At 45.0% G+C, this 17,683-nt stretch overlaps 1 protein-coding gene across 1 annotated transcript in view; it reads right to left on the bottom strand.

Annotated features, from left to right (window-relative positions):
* The window catches only part of LOC135396407 (beta-1,3-galactosyltransferase 5-like), a 74,640-nt gene extending 63,072 nt beyond the window's left edge, over nt 1-11,568 (bottom strand). The window contains exon 1 of the mRNA XM_064627366.1: nt 11,363-11,568. The gene's annotated coding sequence lies outside the window, so the exon portion shown is untranslated. The remainder of the gene's footprint in view (nt 1-11,362) is intronic.
* Between the last annotated feature and the right edge of the window lie 6,115 nt (nt 11,569-17,683).

The raw sequence follows: 17,683 nt of genomic DNA, 5'->3' as shown, positions 1-17,683 counted from the left end.
GTACAGTGGTTGGTACATATCCCTGTTGTCGCCTGGCCAAAGGATTTGTGTATAGTTTCGTCTCTGTGGACCAGCTGGTAAACGCGCCCATCTACTGACCATTGGGTGGCAGGGCAGCAACTTGGTGGCAGGGTACAAGTTGGACTCGCGGTGTTCATGTGCTGAGACTTGGATGCACGCTAAAGGACCCTCGTGTGGGATAAATTAATCCGCAGACCGACCGCTCATGATCATTGTTGTCGCGCGACGTAAAACACATGACATTGTGGAGGAGGTGCTGTTCCCCTATACAACACCATTCTCGGAAGAGAAATGATGTCAGGGTGGCAACCTTGGGTTGAGTAACTCGAACATGTGGTACATCTGCTTTCCTCGTGCGACTCGTCTGTCTGAAAAAACTTCCCACGAACCGTACTGTAAACAATACACGCCTCTTCTTTCTTTTTCATATTTTGACCCTGCACACAGTTGGCTCTCTTACTCCAACCTGCCCAAAGAAGGAGGAGAAAGAAAAGAAAAGGAGAGAGAAAGAGCTCCCTCATAACAGAATAGTGCCCGTCTACGAAAACTGCCTAATGTCGATGCAGACAATCGATATCATTCAATCCCTAGCCTGCAGGCAGACATGTACAAAATACTGCGCAAAAGTATTTAAAATAAGATACTAAATACTCCGCGTAAAAAGTGTTGAAAATAGAGTAAAAAAAACTCTCTGAAAGTAATTTGAGTAGAGTACTAAATACTCTAAGAAGTATTTAAGATACCCTTTAAAGTACTTTAGTATTAGCAGTAAATGAAACGCGTATATTCTGAACGTAGCCGTCCAAGTGTAAGGAACAAACTTCAAGCGTATCTGCTATTAGCCTATTTGCACGGTCTTGGTGTCAAGTAATGTTTGGTGAACTTTGGTGAACTCAAGTAAACTTTGGTGATATGTTCAGACCCAAAACTTCGTAATCACTCCTGTATGTCAGCTCGGGTCTTTCAACCTCTGGTGCATGTTTATTGCTTTGGTGACCAAGGAAATAAATGCCGGGATTCTCCTGTACCTAATCCCCTGGGGATTCACCTGGCGATATGAATAGGAACCGTTTTCTGACGAAGGGGTCGGGCTATTGAAAAGCAAGGCCAAGCGTGGGACCAGCCTATTGTACAGGAGGATAAATGACAGATGCGCCCATTCCCCCCCAAAAAAGGAAAACAGAATGGGGGTTAAGTTTCAGTGAGCTGAAAATCTGGACACGGCGGGGAAGTATGCTAGATACGGCTTGACGAGGAAGGAAAGTATTTTGAGTACTGAGTTCCAAATACTGAAAAAATATATTTAAAATACTTTCAATATTTAAATACTGTATTTTGAGTGCGTACTCAAGATACGTACAAGTCTGCCTGCAGGTGATACTTTGTTAAGGTAAATCGATGGTAGCGCACGTAAAACACCAATATTGCCTTTCTTTTGCGTCGTTGTATTTCTGCGCGGAGTAGATGGAGAGCCACTCAAACTTTTGTCTCAGCTTTGCCGAAGCCACAATTCTCCCATAATACCGAAGTATATGCGAACTGAACTGCGTGCAAAATTATTATCAGTTTTCCTTTGCAGCGTGTCCTCTCCCAGCAGCCTCCAACAGAAAATTATCGATTTTTCGAGAAACCTGGATTGACGTACACAAAACGGGCCACCAAGAACTGTTTCTGCGAGTGGCACGGAGATCCGATCATTTTGATTGGTCCTCGATGAGGCACAGGGAACATAAATCAATACGGAGACCATTTAGGGTTGACAAAACACCGGATTTCCTGTGCGGGGCAATAGTGCGTACAAATTGAGCCGTACACCATGTGATGGTAAAATACACCGAAATCAATAGCAACACAATGAGCTGTTTTCTTTATCAGACCTCTTTTACGAGTAATACTTCTACAAGTACATGCAGAGTGATCGACGAGGGTGATTGATGATCGCTACACTGCGAAAATGGAACCATTTTGTGCCTATTTTGTGCCGTACATAATGACACAAAATAGGCTCCGCCTCTCGTTTTTAACAAATCGGGGGCGAGAACGTTGTCATTCGTGATGATGGTTGGCTAGGAGCGTGCTATGTGGTGAAACTAATTTTTAAGAGTGCACTCCTATCAAATCATCGTTCATGACGATGTCGTTATGTGGTGATGACAGCGTACGCCTTTTTAGATCTCCTACTTGATGACAATATGATTGATTGATTTTTAAAAGAAATACACTTTACATTTTGCATCGTTGTCCGAAAAAGGCTGTCTCCTCAGGTATCAGTGCAGTCAGGGCCGGCGTCTACGGGTGGGGTATGTTGGGGTTGGGGAGGACAACAGCCCTTCCTGAGCCCACTTAAAAGGGCGCAAAAAAAAAAAAAAAAAAACTTTCGGGAAGCAAGAATACCGGGGAGGGGAGGGGGGCGCAAAATTTGGAGTGAAGTTATTTGAAGGTTGACCTATAAGAAATGTTTCCGTCATTTCGTCTTAATTAAGCACCTTGTTCAATCACGATGAAAATGTTCAAACCCACGGAGACACCTCTAGACGGGCTCCATCCACCGAAGTCAGTTGCATAGCTCTTCCACAGATGACTATATAGGTTGTCATATTCGTAAACATCCCCATCGCGTCTAGCATGCACTTATATGGCGCCAGTTACTTGCATCTTGTCGCACCGGTCCAAGTTGCTGGTGAGCGACATTTCTTAAAAGGCCATTAAAGTGGTCTCCTCGCGGAATGAAAGGTGCCGTTACCTTAACATCAACACAAAAGGAACAGAAGTCATCCGTGGACTGAGCGAAAGAAACCGCAATTCACGTTCTTCCTCTTCCTCTCCAATCATAACGGGAGATCGTTTGAGGAGACCAATCTGAGGCCTCTCCGCATTGTCGCTCTTCTTGAGAAGGAAAGGGAGACGGAAAGCGTAAATTAAGCGTAAAAGCAAAAAAAAAAAAAAAAACATAGAAAAAGCACAACGCAAAGGAATTATGTTCCTTTTGTGTTGGTGTCAAGGAAATGGCGTCTTTCAGTTTGCTAGTAGCAACACGCCTAAGCACCCCTTTAAACGTAGACGGACTACTCCCGCGATCCTTTACCTCATCACCAGCACCGTTGCTTCTATCAAGCACCGATAAACACGACACTTCATTCTCGTGCTATGTCGTGCCTGTGCTGCTTTTTTATGTTTGTCTCGCGTTTATTTATTTATTTTTATTAGAATGGCAAGCCGCGCCATCAGCCTGGCTGACCTTTCCTCTTTTGTTTTCTTTCTATAAGCATATCTCCCCCCTAAGTTCTCTACTTTGAGGATTGATTTACCTTGTGTGTCGCTTTTTCCACGACTGCATTATTTTTCCAGGTGCTCTCACTTGGCGGATCATACAATAGTCATACTGAACCCGGTGCAATCGGTTACCGTTGTAAAGTCGCTGCTTTGTATCGGTGTAATATGAATGGAACATCGAGGGTATTTACTTTTATTTTATTTTATTTATTTAGGATTATTTTTTATATCCTATTACAGATTTATTAAATAAAAAGCTACGAGAGAAGTATAGATGTCGCTTTTGCAGTTGATTAATAAGGTCAGGCGGACATCCCCTCAATGAGAGTATGTAACTACAAGGTGACTAATTACCTAACACTCATTAATTAACTCTTTAATTAGGAAATTTCGGACAAAAGTGAGATAGCAGACGAATGGGACACAATCCTGTTGAAAGTAATTCTGTCTGAAACATAGAAATCTTAAGGAGTATGCTAGAACGAAACCTCCGAAACTGGGACATACGGTCGAGGGGAGCGCCATATTGAATCAGCTACTGTGGCCGCGGCGCATGCAAACAAAGGAATCCAGTAAGCATACAGCAAACATAACGCCAAAAATGTTTTTGGAACAGTAACACACAGCCAGAACCCATGAAACCGTAAGATATATGAAAACACACACACAGACACGACACGGACGCCGCATGGGGACGCCGTCTCCGCCGCTGCCTCAACCAGCCTTGACAACAAGCCTGGATAGGGGCGGAGACTGACAAAATATGTAGCCGACGGAAGCAGAGGAGCAAACGAGCTAGTGTTGCAACAGTTTTTGGAACTGTGGCTGCTTTCACGGGCTGGAAATACACGACGTTTCCTCGGCTGATTCAATATGACTGCCTCCGAGCGCATACATTGAGAGAGGGAAGAGCCCCGTTCAAGTGCTTTGCTCTCCTCCGATCCTCCTCCCCAGCTTTCCTTCTAGCCTCTCTCCGTAAGATTTCTATGGTCTGAAACGAGCGCGTGCCGTGAAATATCCGTCGCCGAATTTCGTTATACAAATAGCGTAAAAAAACACACCTTGTATTACAAGCTCAAGATGAACCACCACAACCTTTATTAAACCTTTATCACTCGTGATTTGAGGATAGAAGTGCACACTCTTAAAAGTGAGGGGGGTGTCGAACTAGCTTGCCGTTGCTGGCCCCACTCAAGTGGGCATCACGACTATAGAAAAAAAAAAGGGGGGGGGGGAGAGAGGATGACCGATACTGCTGGGACGGAGATGCACTGTAGATGAGAGGTGCGCTATAGAGTGGTTTTTCCGCGAGGCCCGTTTCTTGAAGAAAACGCACGAGGCCGCGAGTTTTTGAAAGTCGTTCTGCATAAGAACCTTCGGGGAAGAGGACGTCTTGTCAATATGCCAGGCCTGGCGTGGGGAGGGTGGGTTTCCCGCATAGTATGGTATGCGCGGCATTCTGTCAGGATATGTGCGATAGTCTCCGGATGATTACAGTGAAAAATGAACTTCACCACATAGCAGTTTTCAACAAATCAGGGGCGAGAACGTTGTCATTCGGGATGACGGTTGGCTAGGAGCGTGCTATGTGGTGAAGTTCATTTGGGCGCCAGCCTTTCTGGTAGTGGTGATGGAACTGCTTGCCGTAGTCAGCCACGCTCAGGCACGGGGGATCGTGCGTCCTAGGCCGACTTCGCAGGAAACATTTGTCTTAAAGCCCCCGTCTGAGGAAAACCCAGAGGAAAGAGAGTACAGCCGGAGCCCGAACCCGGGTCACCTCCCAGTCTCAGCGTGGAATGTCATCATCGTATGTATATAGCCACGGGAGCTGGTAACCATGAACATATTGTGCAAAAAGTCACAAAGAGGCGTATATACCTCTCGTTTTCAACAAACGAGGAGAGAGAATATAATTAGGAAGGATTGTTGGCTATAGGAGTGTCTTATGCGGTGAGGTTTTGCTCCGATGGTGCAGTTAAACTTGCACGCTTGATCACGACGACGGTCGCGTCCGGAAACCAATCTATGAAAGCCATCTACCACTATGTTCACACAATCTGCAATCTACTTGACTAATATTTTATATTAACCAACATGAAAATTAATATAGTATTTAATAATGAATATGTTATTTAATGACTATTAATATTTTTATTATAATATGCCGAAAAGTGCTTAGTTATTAAATAAACCAATTTTAAAGACCAGCGCTGCTTCCGCAGCTCGGGAGGCTCCGGCGGCGTGACGTCATTCCCTACGCGGAGGAGTGAGAGGGCAACGCTTAGAGGAGAAAGGCGCCGTCCACACGCCTGCACAGCTACGGCATTCCTTTTATCAAGGTCGCGCCCTCATTGGTTCTTAGGGAGTGACGTTTTATCGTTTTTTTCAAAGAGGGGACTCCAGCATGCTCTCAACATACGGCGTCTTCTCTTGTCATGTATTCCATCGCATAACAGTCAAACTGCACCACTATTCCGCGTGGGGTTTTCAATAACTCGGTCAGTGGTCTACGAGGAATAAAATAACACTATAGTTTCTAAATCGGTTGGAACGGATGCGACCGCCCGTTTAAGCACCCTCCTTCAACACACATATCAAAGCCCTCGATACAATTAGTTTTTCATTCCGTCAAGACGTGTACCTTGAAAGTCGCCTCAGATTCATGGCATATCGACAGCGCTGTCGCACATAAGCACTACCGTCTTCAGTAATTCGCCATGACCTGCGCGGAACGATTAACTCTAGAACAGCAGGTATAGTTACAAACGCAAATATATTATCACTATACAGGGTGTCCCAGAAAACGTGTTATTGAATTATAATAAAAAAACTACACCACCTAGAGTCATGCGGTCAACGGTATTTGTTGTTACTGGGTTTTCGCCACCTCCTCATGTGAATGTCGTGTGACCTAAGTTTAATTATGTAAATTTTTGCGAGCTTAAGTCGGAAATTTGCCTAGTAAAGGTCACTTTTTTACCCCACCAATGTGAAGAGCGTGTCTAATTTACTCAAATTAATGATAATTGACAGGGATATTCAGGAGCTATCCCATCGGAAAAAATAGCCGAACATCATGCACTACGGAGGTCGCACAGAATAGCGCACGATGAATTTTTTAGCGCAATCTGTGTCAGTCCGACGAAAGGAGGTTGGAAACCCAGCCCACCCCGGCATCGCAGAAAGAGATAACGTAGGCATGGCTTATGACGTCCGACTTTCGCTGGGATAATGCTTTCCCTCTCCCAATTTTAGGAAATGTTACTTTTTCTGTGGGCTGGCTTCGGAACCTCCTTTCGTCGGACTGCGAGCGATTGCGCTCAGAAAGACATCGCGCGTTATGGTCCGGTGCTCCGAAAAGCATGATATTCGGCTATTTTTTCCGATGGGATAGCTCGTGAATATCACTGCCAATTATCATGAATTTGAGTGAATTCGGCACGCTCTTCATATTGGTGGGGTAAAAAAGTGACCTTCCCTTTGCAAATTTCTGAGTTCAGTTCGCAAATATTTGCATAATTAAACTTGGGGTACATGACATTAACTTTACAAGGTGGCAAAAACCTAATAAGAACAAATGCCGTTGACCGCATGATTCTAGGTGGCGTAGTTTTTTTATTATAATTCAATTACACATTTTCTGGGACACCCTGTATAGAATAGCTGCATTGCGACAGCCACCATGTATTCAAACCACTTGATTCAAACTTTTCGCGAAACTGATTAACATATTTTAAGTGCGGAGGGGGGGGGGGGTACGCCCCATCGTATATCGCATACAGGGTGTCCCAGAAAACGTGTCATTGAATTATCATTAAAAAAAAAAACTACACCACCTAGAATAATGCGGTCAACAGCATTTGTTCTTACTAGGTTTTTGCCACCTCCTGATGTCATGTAACGTAAGTTTAATTATGTAAATATTTGCGCACTGAACTCGGAAATTTGCCAAGTGAAGGTCAATTTTTTACCGCGCCAATATGAAGAGCGTGTCGAATTTAGTCAAATTCATGATAATTAACAGTGATATTCAGGAGCTATCCCATCGGAATTTTTTTAAAAAGTTTATGCATACACATTATTGGGTGGCTGTAAGAGCTTTCACAGCGTCCGTCTGTCAGCCTACCTCTCTTTGAAAAACAAACAAACAAACAAACAAACAAACAAACAAACAAACAAACAAACAAACAAACAAACAAACAAACAAACAAACAAACAAACAAACAAACAAACAAACAAACAAACAAACAAACAAACAAACAAACAAACAAACAAACAAACAAACAAACAAACAAACAAACAAACAAACAAACAAACAAACAAACAAACAAACAAACAAACAAACAAACAAACAAACAAACAAACAAACAAACAAACAAACAAACAAACAAACAAACAAACAAACAAACAAACAAACAAACAAACAAACAAACAAACAAACAAACAAACAAACAAACAAACAAACAAACAAACAAACAAACATATATGTACACTCTAAAAACATGTGGTGGTGGTGCTCATGAAAGAGCTCCAGAACCTCACCCCATAACACGCTCTTAGCCAATCACCCCCCACCCGCGCTTTCCAGAAATCGGGCGTGATAAAGGTATCATTCTGTGCAATGGTTGGCCTTCACCGTGCTATGTGGTGGAGTCCTGTTTTTAGAGTGCAGCTAGCCGATAAGTTATTGTCCTTCATTCTATAAACATAACTTCTCCGCATAGCACGCTGTGAGCCAACCATTGCCACGAATGATAGGGTTAGGGTCACTTCTGATTCAAAGAGAAAGGGGGCGTACACACCTTTTTGTGTCGATTTTAGTATACATAACATTCTTGTGTAAACATAAACAAGGCAGCATCACAACTTTCGGTGCCACGAAGACTTCCGGTCCTTCCGCGACTACACTCTTAAAAATGAACTTCACCGCATAGCACGCTCCTAGCCAACCAACATCTCGAATGATATCGTTATCTGCCCTGATTTGTTGACAACGGGAGGCGTACGCCTTTTCTGTGACAATTATGAACAGCATAAGTGTCACAAAAAAGGCGTACGCCTCCCGTTTTCAACAAATCAGGGCAGATAACGGTATCATTCGAGATGATGGTAGGCTAGGAGCGTGCTATGCGGTGAAGTTCATTTTTAAGAGTGTACGCCTTTTTTGTGTCCCCCTTTCTCTTTGAACCAGAAGCGATACTGACCCTATCCTTCGTGGCAATGGTTGGCGCGCAGGACGCTATGCGGTGAAGATCTGTTGTTTAGTGTGTTCTCGACAGTGCATTGAAAAGAAGGAAAGGGTCATGGAACCATATTACCGTAGTATGGAGACAAACCGATAAACGAAAAGGAATTAGTAGAAATTAGTAGCAAATTCAACAAAAAGTATGTTAAATACAGTACAAATACTTCTTGAATAAATAATAAAATAGTACTAAAAACATTTAAAATACAGTATTTTGAGTAGGTGCTCAAGATACGTACAAGTGTGATCGTTACGAGTCTTTTTCATTCTCAAGTGTTCTCATCTCACGTACTTGTTCCTTTGTACACACACGGCTTACGGGCAAACGACACAGCTATAGCACGACACGCTGAAAAGGACATCTTCGACGCTCAACGTTTCTAAATCCTCAAACAAAGAGTATATGTTTATGAAGGAGGAGGAGGAGGAGGAGGAGGAGGAGGAGGAGGAGGAGGAGGAAGAATAGCCTTTGCACTTTAAAAGAAGGGAAAAAAATGCATTACAGTGGACAGTGGTGAACTGCACTCTTAAAAATGAACTTCACCGCATAGCATGCTCCTAGCCAACCATCGTCTCGGAACTCGGATGATATCGTTATCTTCCCTGATTTGTTGAAAACGGGAGGCGTACGCCTTTTTTGTGACACTTATCCCAATCCAGCCCAGCAACGCTCTGCGCTCAAAGGTCTTCTGACATTTCTGGACACCATCGGACTTCGATCGTTATTGTAAAGGGGCACGTTATTTTATTCCCCCCATTCCACCAAGCACTGGGGTAGAGTATCGCCTGTTGCGATGAAACTCCCCACTCTCCAAGGCCGAAAATAAAGTTGTTGTTGTGACACTTATGCGGTTCATAATTGTCACAAATAAGGCGTACGCCTACCGTTTTCAACAAATCAGGGAAGATAATAATATCATTCGAGATTATGGTTGGCTAGGAGCGTGCTATGCGGTGAAGTTCATTTCTAAGACTGTACTCTCCCCGATGAACTCGTGCACCTCACCGCATCCGTCCGTCCTTCCTTTGTGTTTTGTTTTGCTATGCGTTTTCCTGTTCTTTTTTTGGCTATAGTCGTGACGACGCCCACTTCTGTGTGGCCAACAACGGCGAGCCTATCCTGCCATCACCCCCCCCCCCCCCCCTCATTTCTAAGAGTGTGGGCAGTAAATCACCTGCTGTTAATCATGATCCCCTGTCTGTCCTCGTTTGCGGTGCTAGTTTATCATGAAGAAGAAGAAAAACAAAAAGAAAAGAAAAGTCGTCCCGCTATCAACCAGCGACAAGGTTGGTAATGGTACGACATGCACCCTGTTAAAACAGAACTTCGCCGCATAACACGTACTCTCTTACACTCTAAATACAGATGGTGGTGGTGCTTCTGAATGAACTGGCCGTTGTCGGCCTCACAGAGGTGGGCAACGTCAAGGCTCTGGGGGAATGTGCGTCCTTGGGCCGACTTCTAAGGGAACTGTACCGACATATGTCTGACAGTGTCTGGGGCAAACTCAGGAAAAAACCCAGCCGGCACCGGGATTCGAACCCGGGTACCTCCCAGTCTCGACCTGACATGACCGGCACGTTAACCACTCAGCCACGCGAGCTGGTGGTCGCTTACGTAAAGAAGGCCTGAAGAACGGAGGTGAATATGCCACGCGCCCTCCACCAATAGTCGAGCACTTGATCCTGCAATCTTCGTGATAAAGATTGCAGGATGAAGAGCTCGACTATTGGTGGAGGGCGCGTGACAATCATTTCTGTTCTTCACGCCTTCTTCACGTAATGACCAGTGACAGGCGTGACACAATGTAATCGAGGTCCATTACTTTGACTAGAATAGGGCCCCTGTGCAGCGGTTGGCCCTCAGGATGTTATGTGGTGAAGCTCTGCTTCAGAAAGTGCGTTCACTGCTATAGAGACATCAAAGCTAAAGACTGAGAGATCGAATCCCGTTTAAGATATCTCATTTTACTCCGGTTTCCTGCGGGACAGACGGAAGTCGGCCCAGGACGCATACCATCCTCCCTATTTCTCCTACTCCTTGCTGGCTGTTCATTTTCCATCTCTTGGTGTTGCGCATTCGGGACGTGCACAGAATGATGCCGTTCTCGTGAGGAGAACAGGACGCCTTTGACTGCTTGTACGAATGAACATGTCCCCCCCCCCCCTCACCCCCGTTTTCAAGAAATCGAGAAAGAGAACGATATTATTCGGAAGGATGGTTTGCAAGAAGCGTGTATAGTCTGGTGAAGTTCTGCTTTTGCACACTCTTAACACGGAACTTCACCAAGTTACATAACATGCTCCTGATTTGTGGAAATCACGGGGTGAGATTCACTTCAACAAATCGGGTGCGAGACACACTGAAAACAGAGCTTCACCACATAGCCCGCTTCTGGCCAAGCGTTATCCCGGATGACATCGTTAATGTTCTCTGCGCCCCGTTATACTAATTCTCACAAAAAGGCGTACACCCAGCGTTTTCAACAAATCAGGAGTTATAACAGAATCATTCTGTGCAGTGGTTTGTCCTTGGGATGTTACGTGAACTTCTAAGTGTCGACGGATGGAGGGATGTTAAAAAGATGAAAGCGTGTGTTCTTCGCTAGTCGTCACACAGGCCAAACAAGTCGTTTACTCCACCCCCATAGACACCAGTCACTGTTGCGCCGTTAACACAAAATTTAAAAGAAAAAAATCAAGGAGCACCATTGAAGAGGGCACATATTAATTATACCTTACAGCACAGCCACCTTCGCGATAAGCGGGCGCGCGATATAACGTATCATCCTCCGCCCGAAGGGCAAGCAGGCACATTCTCACCTGTGATGAGCATGTTCGAGCGGGGAACCACGACGCAATGCCGTCCAATTCGCACCTGTCACACGCGACGTACATTGAACGCCTGTTGCTGCTGGCGATGTCTCCTTTCGGAATGGAAGAGATGGGCGTCCGTACGTGCAGTCAGTGCAGCGTAGAAGCAAAGTGCGCTTCTACCGCAGCAGTAGGCGCACGCCTCCGTCATCCTGTCGTCAGACCGCAGCGCCAGCTGGCTGGCGTTGGCGATAACGGTCTCGTGCGTAGGGAAGGAAAAGGGGGAAGCTGGAAGATCGAGGCAAAGAGGGGACTTCGAGCTAGGGAAGGACTGACATCGTATTGATGAATATCTTGTCCAATACGGATTAATCTACTGTATATAAGATATAGATATGTTATGGCGTTTTTCGACCCGTATCGATAAATACAATATAAAACGTCGATAAAGCACCGATATTTATTTGTATTCAAACTTCTCATACTTCTACTCCACCCCATGCCCACTCTTCTTGGAGTCTGTAAGGAAGCATCCCTTGGGTGTTTTCCTATACTGTCCAGAAATCGTCGCGTTTGCCGCGGCACAGTTTTTGCAGATTTTCGTAAAAATGGAATGCAGTGGCGTAACCAGAGGGGGTGTTTTCGGGCTTCAACTCCATTCCCCCCTTGAAGTTATACCTTAGGTAGCTCATTTGGGTGAGGGAAGACGAAAATGAAATCCTCTCCTCCACGTAATGCTGCCGCAGAACCACTCCCGAAATGTTTTTCTGGCCACGCTACTGATCGGATGACTCTAACGTCCCCACGTTGCACGCGATCATTTCACGACAGAAAACGAATACAATGGCCCGCAACAGAAAAAAGAAAAAGAGAGAAAGTCAGCAAGATTGGAATCATTGTGCTTCGTGAAAGCTGTACCGGTTAAAATGCGGCAAAACTCAAGGATCGTTGGAAACAGTGGCGTCACTAGGGGGTGCGGGGGGTGCGGTCCGCACCGGTGAAGCGACGGAAGGGGTGACGCGCCGCACCAACACTGCCGCTTCCTCCTGTTCTCTGCGGCACGATGACGTCAAAAACAACATGAGGAGCCTTCTGCGAGGCACATTATTATTACTATTTTTTTCTGAGTGTGGTGTAATATGTTTATTTATCGCGAATCGCCTGGTACGGGAAGGTATCCGTCAATGGGGGAATGGGGTGAGGTGGGAGGGGGGGGGGTGACGCAAAGAGCTCCCGCACCGGGTGACGCGTACCCTAGCGATGCCACTGGTTGGAAAGACGGCAGACGGAGGGAAAGAGCCTTCAACTTGAGTTGACACGGTCGACATAATCGTTTTTGGTGACACGGTGTCTGAGAAGAAAGCCTTTGTGAGGGCGCTTCGTTACTATAAGTGTTCAATTATTATTGGGTCACAATTCACACACCACCCATCACCATTTCATATCCCGTACTGGCGTGGTACCAGGGAGGAGTGAGCCATAAATTAGATGACAAATTTCCTCATTCATCGTCACTTCATGTACAGCGAAACATCGTTATAATGAAGTCAATGAGGAGAAATAATTCGATATAAGCGACAATTCGATAAAAGCGTGTCGAAATGTTGAAAACGGCGGCAGCCATTGGAACGGGCATGCGAGGTAGCAAGCAAACCTTTGCGATGAACTGCCCTGTGACCAATAAATAAATAAATAAATAAAAGTGTCGCAGTTCGGGCTTTTTCACTGGGTCGCACTAAACGAAGTCGGCTGAATTCGAAGGAAGTCTTCGAAGAATTCGGTTCGAAACGGATGGATTTCGGCCGGGACCATGTGAAACTTCCAATAAGGCGAGAATACGAAATAGCGATTTCGTTACAGCGAGGATATGCTGTGTATAGGGTTGTTGTTGTCGTCATTGACATCACAACAGCCCGAATTATCCGGCCCCATGGGGTGAAAGGGGCAGGCGCCCCAGGCTCGTTCGTGGGCGGCGGGGGGGGGGGGGCAGGTCGTGACCCGACAGAATCTGCATCCGTCGCCACGACCCTGAAAGGATGGCTGATTGCGACCCTGTAGAGTTGCTGGACTAAGAATTTCAGACAAGGCACTATTTCCTTTTAATCTTGGAAGATGTACAGTTTCACCCAAGTCAAATTACTTGTGTGTTGTATACGCGTTGGGTAACTCTAAAGCACCGCTTATGTAAAATTACAGAACTGAAAAGCATGTCGACTCCCAGTTCCGTAAGTGCCGTTCCATTGCCCTAACCAATAAAAGAAACGCAGCGGAAACGAAATTGAAAAGCTGATGTCAGCTCTAGAAGAGCGCGGTACAGGACAAGAGGCCGGTGGAACACGGAATATACCTCTCCCTGTTTGTAAACAAATGACGTCATAGTTTTCGACAGCGCCACCAATTTGGTAGAGTTGAACTACGCTCGAAGCTACAAGGTCGAGCAGGAAATCCACGGTCTTGAGGGGATTGCGATGGTCCCTAAAAGGGACGCGACCTTCGGTCCTACTTTTCTATCAATAGGAGGCATCAGCGAACAAGTTCCCGTATGGAACCCAGCCCTCCCCCTCCGATTTGTTTCGGCTTCAGTCTGTCTACCAACGTCATGATGACGTTTCTCGGGTACTAGTGGGACATCCAAGCCCCATTGGTGGGTTCCAGACATGCATACGTAAGTCAAGTACGTTGCTCAATTTAATCCATCTACTTTTGGGAGGAACTTGGTATCTTATAAATGCTTTTTTCAGGTCAGTATTTTATATCTTACCATAAATATTTTTGGAAGTAAGTTGTACCCATTTCTTGAATGACACCTCTTAGATGCTCCTCTAAGATATTTCTATTCGAACAGACAAACGATCCATTCTCGTCAACGCTGCGTTCCAAAAAAACTAGTGTTTATCGTGAATTTAGGCAGCAAACGGATTTAATCAGGCACGTGAACGGTCCTCTTGATGTCAAGAAAGTATTTGGTGAGTGACCAGTCGTGTATCGGAAAGTCGTGTTGCATTCTGATTCCCTTCCTTATGTCTCTCGTGAAATAAACAACCTTTTAGTAATCTGGCAGCGATACCTCGTCACCATCTGCTTGCTGACGTAGTCAGCCGGGTTATCGCGACAACCACTCGATATACATGTTATTATTATTATTTTTTTTACAAGAACCACGTCAAACCGCGAGAAATAAAAGCACAGCCGTGTGCATAAATTTATATTTTGATAATTCTCGGGGTGGGTGATACGGGGTGTTCTTTTTATCATTTACAGATTTTCTTTAAAAAAAATGCGAGGGTGGTAGTGATGCCATTTCTCCAGGATGGTTATTCGGTCAGGCGGACATCCTATGGGAATGCGCTCGCTGTAGCCTAACTACTGGACGACTAATTGTTTCCGGGAATAGTGTAGGCAATCATTATTTTAATCGACCCCAGTCCGTTTTAAAAATCCTGAAACGATCCCGTACTGTGAGATATAAATCGTGAAATTTTGATGTGCAAATGAGGCGAAACCGGAACTATACGCACGTCTCGAGCGACATGACCTCCTGCTTATCTGGGCCGGAAAACGGTAAAAGTAAAGTAAGTGGAGTAGATTTACACGTATAGTGTGAGTCACTAAATAGCAGTGATGGCCACTAACTTCTTCTACAGTAGTTTAACTATAACTACTAACTACTTTGTGATTGAGTAGTTTAACAAGTAGTTCAACTACTTTTCGGGGGAGTAGTTAAAACTACCTTTTTAACTACTGCAATGTAGTTTAACTACATCTATAACTACTTAACGTTGTCCACCAACACCAATCCCTTGTAGTGTTCTTGGACACCTAAATATGAATCACAAGCAATAATAAACTTTGGCTCAAGCCATTGCTATACGATCGTCAAATACAAAGCTTGCGGCGGGATTCTTTCTGTGCCTACGCGATAAACTGGGTAAGTTGCAGAATTATTTCACAACAAATCAAATGAGGCTTCACTAGACAAGCATTAAAAGTGAAGATTTAGTACACATGCACGACACAATTGCTCTGCACCTCCGTTCTCATCAAACAAGTAGCTCAAGGTAAAAGTCGGAAGCACAATCGTGCCGTAAAGCTTGCGGCAAAATCGGAAGTAGTTGGCGCCTTCAGTAACCTAACTACTGTAGTTAACTACTTAAAGTAGTAGTTTAACTAGTAGTTGCCACTACATTTCTGCAAGTAGTTGATAACTACTTTTTAACTGCAATCAGGTAGTTTAACTAGTAGTTTAACTACATGTAGTTAACTACTGGCCATCACTGCTAAATAGTGACTCTAAGTGTGTCAGCCTTTTGTGTGGCGACATGCTGCACGTGCCGCGGGGTAAGATTGTGGATAATTTCGACCACCTGGGGCTCTTTTGACGCCCTCCAGAAATCTCCGACATATACGGTGCTGGCATAGGTCGGATAATTCATTCGTGGTGGCCTTCACCGACCTCACTCACCATCACATCATGGGGAATGGTGTGAGGTCGAAGGAAGGGCTACGAGGTGTGATGTGATGGACTTTGAAGTTGAATGATGGGTGATGATGTAACAGGTCCTGAACTTCAAAGTTGAATGATGGGTTATGACGTAAGTTCGAAAGTTGAATGCTGGGTTATGATGTAATAGGTTCGAAAGTTGAACGATGGGCTGTGATGCGATGCTTTATGATGGTGATGTGATGTGATGGGCTGTACGGAAATGCGATCATGCGATGTTGAATGAATTCTTAAAGAAATGCTGATCTATGAGTACTGGAAGCCGTCTATCTGGCAATCAAATCACCGCCTACTCCAATCAGTTGCATCGCGAAGAAATACGTGGCCCTCCGACGGTGACCTCAGTTGCGCTTGAGAAGTGCGTCGTTCCGGTTTCGGCTCACTTGCGTAGCAAAATTTAGCGATTGCTATCTCAAAGTACGGGATCGTTTCAGGGTATTTAAAAAAGAGGATAAATTTAAATAATGACCGACGCCGATTTTGCTATCTCGCATTTCTCTGAAGAGATCGAAATCGTTAATAAATTACTTGACGAATTTTAGGTAATAAGTTCTCCAGTATAGTGACATATACGCTTTCCGACATGATTTCCGTCTGATCTCAGCAACAACAGCATTGCACTGCGGCATAGCAACAACAACAACAACAACAGTAAATGAAGAAGTGATGATGACATGGGATGTTTCCCCGTGGTAGCCACAGGACACTACCCCATTTCACAGGCATAGCAGGGGACTCAAAGAGATACGTGAACTGAGACAACAAATGTGCAACACTTCTTGGCTGATAGAATCTGCTCGATCTTCGCTGTTGTACAGGGTCGACCCCGAGCTACGCTTCCAGGTACCTCCGTCGTTTCCTCGGAAAGCAGCGTGTCTCCTGCACAGGCTCCGGCTACATGTCCCGTACAGCGGTCGGTTGCTCTACAAACTGGCCAAGTCCCCATTTCCAAACTGCAGTGAGTGCGATGTTGTCGAGGACACAGAACACATCCTCCTCAGGTGCTCCAAGTATGCCGACAGTCGCAGGACACTAGAAATAAGTCTGGCTCGCCTGGATGCCCGGCCATTTGACCTTGTAAAGCTCCTGGGTCCTCAGCCATTCAATCACCAAGCGGCGGCATTGAAAGCGTTCCTGCGTTTCCTCGAAGAAACTCATCCGATTGACATTTTGTGAGACTTTCTGGTCCCTCGTTTGTGACAAGTGTTCCCACTAGTTCGGGGTCCCGACCCCTAACTACTGGGTTTCCCCCTTCTTTTCATTTATTTCGACTAACTGCGGCTAAGTGGTCTGGGATAGCCAGTCAGACTTTGTCATGACTTAAATCCCAATTTTTTTTTTCTTTTTCTATCACATCACATCACAGCAGCATTGTCTCGCGCTCATGAGACCACTTCTTACATTTTGTGTTTATATTTCCGCTTATCGTAAGCGCAGTTGTGATTGTTCTCCGTCTGCAGTTGTATTTTCAAAACTCTCATAGAAAACGTCCAACAAGTGTCACATTTAGAATTGAGCAGAATCTATCGCGAGGACGCCCTCCAGAGTTAGTATTTTTGCCAGGCAGGTTGTCGTAACTGCGCTCAAATTGTTGTAGCTTTCCTGTTCCCACGCGAAGCACTAAAAAAAAAAAAAAAAAAAACGGAAACATTTGCGCCGCAACTTGGGCTCCTTTGACGAATGAAATAAACTGGAGGAATAAATTAGTTTTGGCACGTTGTTCGGTCCTATCTCATTCTGCTCCATAAACCTCTGCCCAGCTGGTGAAGTCTGCTTTCTCGATCCTTCTGTCGCCAGTAAGATTCACGTTTTTCGTTGACTTTGACCCA

This window comes from Ornithodoros turicata, chromosome 6 (genome assembly GCF_037126465.1).
Source record: "Ornithodoros turicata isolate Travis chromosome 6, ASM3712646v1, whole genome shotgun sequence".
Taxonomy (NCBI): domain Eukaryota; kingdom Metazoa; phylum Arthropoda; class Arachnida; order Ixodida; family Argasidae; genus Ornithodoros; species Ornithodoros turicata.
Note: the sequence above shows the minus strand (reverse complement) of the source record. Positions and strands in the feature narration are given on the sequence as shown.